We start from the raw sequence: 7941 nt of genomic DNA, 5'->3' as shown, positions 1-7941 counted from the left end.
CATTGATCTTACCAGAACTGTAATAACTTTTAGTAAAGTGTAGTTTATGTTGATGAAATAGAAAATGTTTTCATAACTGTGAATTATTTTGAATCCATCTTCATTCTGATGGAATAATCACAACCTCTTTTTTTAATTGATATGTATATTTTGTCAAAGGGTATGTCAACACAAGTGGTGCCCCATCTTGCCCATTCTGTGCCATCACAACGTCCACAACTACCATCGGTAAGTTGTTAGACATAATTTAGGACTCCAGTTCCACCTCTTTCCATTTTGTGAGTGACGTTGAAGATAAATATCCTCTACCTGATTAAGACAAATATTGTCCAAATTGTTATCAATTAATTGTTTTTTGTTATTTTGTTATTTGTTTATTTGACAATAAAATAACTTAACTTGACTTGATATTGAAATGTCTGATTCAAGTGACTGAAAGTTCAGTGAGACAACGGAGAAGAGGTGAGTAAAGTTTAATATATGTAACATTAATGTCATAATGCTTTTAGGGTGTGACTAGATGTTGAGGATAATTCAACCATATGAAGACTATCAAGGCCACTATTTATAATAATATTAATTTAGGCCATATTGTGATAAGGTCATTCTACTAAAAACACCCACATAAGGGCCAATAGGGGGTAAAAAAAAGTTTTTTCTACACCAGGCCTGGCCAACCCGCGGCTCCCGAGCCGCATGCGGCTCTTTGCCTGGTTTCATGCGGCTCTAACGTTCTAGTGTTGTGTGGTTCTCGAACGATTTGTTGGAACGAACGATCTTTTGAGTGAACGTACTGAACTTCATTCCTTTCTCAGTTCAGTCGCTCAGCTGCGACCGTGCCGGTGGGAGGGATTCTATAATAGACTTTGCTACAGAACATTTAGTTTTTATGTTGGCACTAAGTGCCAAAGTACAGTCAAAAGAACTGTCGATCCCATCACTCTAATGTTCATATCGAGGTTTGGGTTTGTGTTTTCTAAATGTGTGTGTTCGCTTCACTTGAGTTCAATACATGCGCGTTGGATGAAAATACCGCAAAGTTTCTCAGTAGGGAAAAGATCTTTTGAGTAAACAATTTGTGTCAAGTTCGCTTTCAAAATGGCAGGGAAAAAATTCACAGCCAAATGAAAATATATATATATATATATATCAATTTGCATCTGAAATAAAAAAGAGAAACACTTATTCAAAGCTGTTTTCAAAAGTTATGTTTAACCTTAAATATTGTCTCAAACTGATGTTCTCAGACTGAGAGAATGACATTTTCTAAGATTCTGCTGGAGCTCTGAATAACAGTTTTCAAACATCAAATAAATGGTTTATATAGATATATATATCAATTTGCATCTGAAATAAACAAGAGAAACACTTATTCGAAGCTGTTTTCAAAAGTTATGTTTAACCTGAAATATTGTCTCAATTTGATGTTCTCAGACTGAGAGAATGACGTTTTCCAAGATTCTGCTGGAGCTCTGAATAACAGTTTTCAAACATCAAATAAAGGGTTTATAAAGCTATATATATCAATTTGCATCTGAAATAAACAAGAGAAACACTTATTTGAAGCTGTTTTCAAAAGTTATGTTTAACCTGAAATATTGTCTCAAACTGATCTTCACAGGCTGAGAGAAAGATGTTTTCCAAGATTCTGCTGAAGCTCTGAATAGCAGTTTTCAAACATCAAATAAAGGGTTTATATAGCTATATATATCAATTTGCATCTGAAATAAACAAGAGAAACACTTATTCGAAGCTATTTTCAAAAATTATGTTTAACCTGAAATATTGTCTCAAACTGATGTTCTCAGACTGAGAGAATGACGTTTTCTAAGATTCTGCTGGAGCTCTGAATAGCAGTTTTCAAACATCAAATAAAGGGTTTATATAGCTATATATATCAATTTGCATCTGAAATAAACAAGAGAAACACTTATTCGAAGCTGTTTTCAAAAGTTATGTTTAACCTGAAATATTGTCTCAAACTGATGTTCTCAGACTGAGAGAATGACGTTTTCTAAGATTCTGCTGGAGCTCTGAATAGCAGTTTTCAAACATCAAATAAAGGGTTTATATAGCTATATATATCAATTTGCATCTGAAATAAACAAAAGAAAAACTTATTCAAAGCTGTTTTCAAAAGTTATGTTTAACCTGAAATATTGTCTCAAACTGATGTTCTCAGACCGAGAGAATGACGTTTTCTAAGATTCTGCTGGAGTTCTGAATAGCAGTTTTCAAACATCAAATAAAGGGTTTATATAGCTATATATATAAATTTGCATCCGAAATAAACAAGAGAAACACTTATTCGAATCTGTTTTCAAAAGTTATGTTTAACCTGAAATATTGTCTCAAACTGATGTTCTCAGACCGAGAGAATGACGTTTTCTAAGATTCTGCTGGAGCTCTGAATAGCAGTTTTCAAACATCAAATAAAGGGTTTATATAGCTATATATAACAATTTGCATCTGAAATAAACAAGAGAAACATTTATTCGAAGCTGTTTTCAAAAGTTATGTTTAACCTGAAATATTGTCTCAAACTGATCTTAACAGGCTGAGAGAATGACGTTTTCCAAGATTCTGCTGAAGCTCTGAATAGCAGTTTTCAAACATCAAATAAAGGGTTTATATAGCTATATATATCAATTTGCATCTGAAATAAACAAGAGAAACATTTATTCGAAGCTGTTTTCAAAAGTTATGTTTAACCTGAAAAATTGTCTCAAACTGATCTTCTCAGACTGAGAGAATGACGTTTTCCAAGATTCTGCTGGAGCTCTGAATAACAGTTTTAAAACATCAAATAAAGGGTTTATATAGCTATATATATCAATTTGCATCTGAAATAAACAAGAGAAACACTTATTCGAAGCTGTTTTCAAAAGTTATGTTTAACATGAAATACTGTCTCAAACTGATGTTCTCAGACTGAGAGAATGACGTTTTCCAAGATTCTGCTGGAGCTCTGAATAACAGTTTTCAAACATCAAATAAAGGGTTTATATAGCTATATATATCAATTTGCATCTGAAATAAACAAGAGAAACACTTATTCGAAGCTGTTTTCAAAAGTTATGTTTAACCTGAACTATTGTCTCAAACTGATGTTCTCAGACTGAGAGAATGACGTTTTCTAAGATTCTGCTGGAGCTCTGAATAGCAGTTTTCAAACATCAAATAAAGGGTTTATATAGCTATATATAACAATTTGCATCTGAAATAAACAAGAGAAACATTTATTCGAAGCTGTTTTCAAAAGTTATGTTTAACCTGAAATATTGTCTCAAACTGATCTTCTCAGACTGAGAGAATGACGTTTTCCAAGATTCTGCTGGAGCTCTGAATAACCGTTTTCAAACATCAAATAAAGGGTTGATATAGCTATATATATCAATTTGCATCTGAAATAAACAAGAGAAACACTTATTCGAAGCTGTTTTCAAAAGTTATGTTTAACCTGAAATATTGTCTCAAACTGATGTTCTCAGACTGAGAGAATGACGTTTTCCAAGATTCTGCTGGAGCTCTGAATAGCAGTTTTTAAACATCAAATAAAGGGTTTATATAGCTATATATATCAATTTGCATCTGAAATAAACAAGAGAAACACTTATTCGAAGCTGTTTTCAAAAGTTATGTTTAACCTGAAATATTGTCTCAAACTGATGTTCTCAGACTGAGAGAATGACGTTTTCCAAGATTCTGCTGGAGCTCTGAATAGCAGTTTTCAAACATCAAATAAAGGGTTTATATAGCTATATATATCATTTTCCATCTGAAATAAACAAGAGAAACACTTATTCGAAGCTGTTTTCAAAAGTTATGGTTAACCTGAAATATTGTCTCAAACTGATGTTCTCAGACTGAGAGAATGACGTTTTCTAAGATTCTGCTGGAGCTCTGAATAGCAGTTTTCAAACATCAAATAAAGGGTTTATATAGCTATATATATCAATTTGCATCTGAAATAAACAAGAGAAACACTTATTCGAAGCTGTTTTCAAAGGATATGTTTAAGTGAGACCTTCTCTAAATGTGATGTATTCAGACTGAGATGTATTTGATGTCCAATCCCGCCACCTTGTGGTTCTTTTTTTTTATCAACATTTCTCTTTTTTTTTCCACAATGCAACTCCCCCAAGCACCCTACCTGGTGCACAAACCAAACACCACCATGTCTTCTCCTTTGAATTTGATTGACAGGTCCACCAGAACGGTCTTGTAGATACAGCATTGCGTTGTCTAGTCCGAGCGAGTCTCAGAATGTTTTCACAGTCTTGGAAGTAGTGAACGCGGGCTAAGATGCTGCTGGAGCTCTGAATAACAGTTTTCAAACATCAAATAAAGGGTTTATATAGCTATATATATCAATTTGCATCTGAAATAAACAAAAGAAAAACTTATTCAAAGCTGTTTTCAAAAGTTATGTTTAACCTGAAATATTGTCTCAAACTGATGTTCTCAGACCGAGAGAATGACGTTTTCTAAGATTCTGCTGGAGTTCTGAATAGCAGTTTTCAAACATCAAATAAAGGGTTTATATAGCTATATATATCAATTTGCATCTGAAATAAACAAGAGAAACACTTATTCGAAGCTGGTTTCAAAAGTTATGTTTAACCTGAAATATTGTCTCAAACTGATGTTCTCAGACCGAGAGAATGACGTTTTCTAAGATTCTGCTGGAGCTCTGAATAGCAGTTTTCAAACATCAAATAAAGGGTTTATATAGCTATATATATCAATTTGCATCTGAAATAAACAAGAGAAACACTTATTCGAAGCTGTTTTCAAAAGTTATGTTTAACCTGAAATATTGTCTCAAACTGATGTTCTCAGACCGAGAGAATGACGTTTTCTAAGATTCTGCTGGAGCTCTGAATAGCAGTTTTCAAACATCAAATAAAGGGTTTATATAGCTATATATAACAATTTGCATCTGAAATAAACAAGAGAAACATTTATTCGAAGCTGTTTTCAAAAGTTATGTTTAACCTGAAATATTGTCTCAAACTGATCTTAACAGGCTGAGAGAATGACGTTTTCCAAGATTCTGCTGAAGCTCTGAATAGCAGTTTTCAAACATCAAATAAAGGGTTTATATAGCTATATATATCAATTTGCATCTGAAATAAACAAGAGAAACACTTATTCGAAGCTGTTTTCAAAAGTTATGTTTAACATGAAATACTGTCTCAAACTGATGTTCTCAGACTGAGAGAATGACGTTTTCCAAGATTCTGCTGGAGCTCTGAATAACAGTTTTCAAACATCAAATAAAGGGTTTATATAGCTATATATATCAATTTGCATCTGAAATAAACAAGAGAAACACTTATTCGAAGCTGTTTTCAAAAGTTATGTTTAACCTGAACTATTGTCTCAAACTGATGTTCTCAGACTGAGAGAATGACGTTTTCTAAGATTCTGCTGGAGCTCTGAATAGCAGTTTTCAAACATCAAATAAAGGGTTTATATAGCTATATATAACAATTTGCATCTGAAATAAACAAGAGAAACATTTATTCGAAACTGTTTTCAAAAGTTATGTTTAACCTGAAATATTGTCTCAAACTGATCTTCTCAGACTGAGAGAATGACGTTTTCCAAGATTCTGCTGGAGCTCTGAATAACCGTTTTCAAACATCAAATAAAGGGTTGATATAGCTATATATATCAATTTGCATCTGAAATAAACAAGAGAAACACTTATTCGAAGCTGTTTTCAAAAGTTATGTTTAACCTGAAATATTGTCTCAAACTGATGTTCTCAGACTGAGAGAATGACGTTTTCCAAGATTCTGCTGGAGCTCTGAATAGCAGTTTTTAAACATCAAATAAAGGGTTTATATAGCTATATATATCAATTTGCATCTGAAATAAACAAGAGAAACATTTATTCGAAGCTGTTTTCAAAAGTTATGTTTAACCTGAAATATTGTCTCAAACTGATGTTCTCAGACTGAGAGAATGACGTTTTCCAAGATTCTGCTGGAGCTCTGAATAGCAGTTTTCAAACATCAAATAAAGGGTTTATATAGCTATATATATCATTTTCCATCTGAAATAAACAAGAGAAACACTTATTCGAAGCTGTTTTCAAAAGTTATGGTTAACCTGAAATATTGTCTCAAACTGATGTTCTCAGACTGAGAGAATGACGTTTTCTAAGATTCTGCTGGAGCTCTGAATAGCAGTTTTCAAACATCAAATAAAGGGTTTATATAGCTATATATATCAATTTGCATCTGAAATAAACAAGAGAAACACTTATTCGAAGCTGTTTTCAAAGGATATGTTTAAGTGAGACCTTCTCTAAATGTGATGTATTCAGACTGAGATGTATTTGATGTCCAATCCCGCCACCTTGTGGTTCTTTTTTTTTATCAACATTTCTCTTTTTTTTTCCACAATGCAATTCCCCCAAGCACCCTACCTGGTGCACAAACCAAACACCACCATGTCTTCTCCTTTGAATTTGATTGACAGGTCCACCAGAACGGTCTTGTAGATACAGCATTGCGTTGTCTAGTCCGAGCGAGTCTCAGAATGTTTTCACAGTCTTGGAAGTAGTGAACGCGGGCTAAGATGCTGCTGGAGCTCTGAATAACAGTTTTCAAACATCAAATAAAGGGTTTATATAGCTATATATATCAATTTGCATCTGAAATAAACAAGAGAAAAACATATTCAAAGCTGTTTTCAAAAGTTATGTTTAACCTGAAATATTGTCTCAAACTGATGTTCTCAGACTGAGAGAATGACGTTTTCTAAGATTCTGCTGGAGCTCTGAATAACAGTCTCAAACATCAAATAAAGGGTTTATATAGCTATATCTATCAAATTGCATTGAAATAAACAAGAGAAACACTTATTCGAAACTGTTTTCAAAAGTTATGTTTAACATGAAATATTGTCTCAAACTGATGTTCTAAGACTGAGAGAATGACGTTTTCTAAGATTCTGCTGGAGCTCTGAATAGCAGTTTTCAAACCTCAAATAAAGGGTTTATATAGCTATATATATCAATTTGCATCTGAAATAAACAAGCTGCTGGAGCTCTGAATAACACAATAAGACAAGTCCTTTTTAATTTATTGTTGATTGCATTTAAGTTTATGTTACATTTTAGTATTATTATTATTTTTGTTTTATTAAATTTTTATTTTAGTGCAAAAAAACATTTAACAACCAAGCATTTAGTCACACTTTATTTGTTTATTGGACAGGCTGGAAACGCACACACAGTGTTTTTAAAAGTAACAGAATCTCTACTACATTTGCATTTGCGTTTGTTTGTAAACGTATATACACAACGAGAGTTTGTCACATTAGGCTGCTACCGATGCGCGAGACACAGATTCGTTCAGTGAACGAGGATTCACATCCCGTTATTCGCGACACACAGATTCGTTCAATGAACGAGGATTCACATCCGGGGATTCGCGAGACACGGATTCCTTCAGTGAACGAGGATTCATGTTCAGCTGTGAACACACCTCAAGATCCTCTCTATTTGCTGAATTTCTCACGAATGTCTGTGTACTGCTCCTTGTCCGTGAACGCACCGGGCGTCCTTTTTTTTTTTTTTGCATTGTCCCTGAAGTGCATTGAATGTTAACCTCAGGTCTGAATCCTTTAAGTTAGTAACGGATTGTTTGGCTGCGTTCAGGAAGTAGGTGATATTGCAGTCTGGGCTCCATAAGCACTGAGTTAGTGATTTAGTGAACGAACGAACTGAAAGAATATTTTGAACGAATCCTTTTAATGAACTGATTCTAGTTATTCAGTACAGTCAAAAGAACTGCCGATCCCATCACTAATACAAACTGCATCACCCCAGGTAAGTCATATTTGTGTTTTCTTTGGTACTTTTCACTTAATGTACATCACTAGCTTGCGTAAGCTAGTGCTAGCCACCATAGCGCATATTACATC

Source organism: Callionymus lyra, unplaced genomic scaffold (assembly GCF_982586985.1).
Source record: "Callionymus lyra unplaced genomic scaffold, fCalLyr1.hap1.1 HAP1_SCAFFOLD_28, whole genome shotgun sequence".
NCBI classification, from domain to species: Eukaryota; Metazoa; Chordata; class Actinopteri; order Syngnathiformes; family Callionymidae; genus Callionymus; species Callionymus lyra.
This window is presented reverse-complemented; position numbering follows the sequence as displayed.